This window comes from Phalaenopsis equestris, unplaced genomic scaffold, assembly GCF_001263595.1.
Source record: "Phalaenopsis equestris unplaced genomic scaffold, ASM126359v1 Scaffold000618, whole genome shotgun sequence".
Taxonomy (NCBI): Eukaryota; Viridiplantae; Streptophyta; class Magnoliopsida; order Asparagales; family Orchidaceae; genus Phalaenopsis; species Phalaenopsis equestris.
In genome coordinates, this window is record NW_018165058.1 from 415,699 (window position 1) to 416,960 (window position 1,262).

Below are 1,262 nucleotides of genomic sequence, written 5' to 3' on the forward strand. Positions count from 1 at the left end.
AAAATTATATATATATATATATATATATACGTAAATTAAAATGTCCTTCCTTAGCGGGCAACGGGATTTCAATTCCGATGACCGACAGCTTCTTACGGGCAAACCCCACACCAAAAATAGTGCCGACAAGCCCCATTCTTTAACTCATACTAAATTTCACCCATTCAATGTGTCCAACTGTTATTGGTATTTGTCATTTTAAAGCCCTTCACATAAGAATTTAATTGAACTCAAATTGAAGCCTTGAGCTCCACCACAAGCCCCTCTATTTAAACCACCTTATCCATGGCCAAAGAAGTTCTAACCTAAATCCTAGGGGAAACTCTGCCAAAATATCAACAGAGACTCTCCAAGAATTCCTAAGCTCAAGACAACCATCTTCTCCATTTGGTTACCTCTATGAGAGTTCAATTTTGAGCTCAAAATCAGGTCAAAACTTGGACACTCTTCTCCATAACTCTACAGTGAACCAAACTCCAATTAATTGTGCACACACCATCCCCATAATGAGAGGAGTTGATCCCCCACAAAAGCCCCCTTTTAAACAGCTTCTAACCTAGCTCTAGACCAACACCTAAAATCAAGTTTGATCGAAATCATACCTAGACAATTCACTAGAGGTCGAGACTTCATTTGGAGGTTGGTTGAACCTAATAAAAGCTATCACAACTATTTGATTGAGGCCTCCCCTCTCAGACAAAGATATTGAGCTCTAACCCTAACCCAAGCCTATTTTGATTCTCCATAAGTATTTACTATATTTCATACCGTATAAACTCTATATATGTGTTTTTCTCGAGTAGATGAAGGTTTAAAAACAAACCCCATGCGATTTGGTTGAGTTTAGAAAAAGATCTTAAGGGTATAGTATAAGGTTTTAGTGCGAATGGTTCACGGGTTACGTCATTTGGGGTTATTGAATGGATGTCGTCCGATCGTGCATTTATTTCATGGATGGCTGAGATCACATTGAACAAGTGGATGGAGCGAAAAGGTAGACTAGTGAGGCGATTATGTGGCTGGCTGCGTCAAATGGAGAAGCGTCGCGTAATGACTTCGGAGCAGACGAGGTTGAGGTGGCGCCATGTGGATAAGTAGATAAATGGGGGAATTTTTTATTTATTTTAATGCCTGATGTTTTGAAAAATCATAACTTTGTGTAGAAAAATCATAAAAAGAAAAGAAAAATATCATCTTGCTCAGTGAACAGAGGAAACTAATGTGCACTAAAATTAAAAATTATTTTCTTATTCCCTGATTTT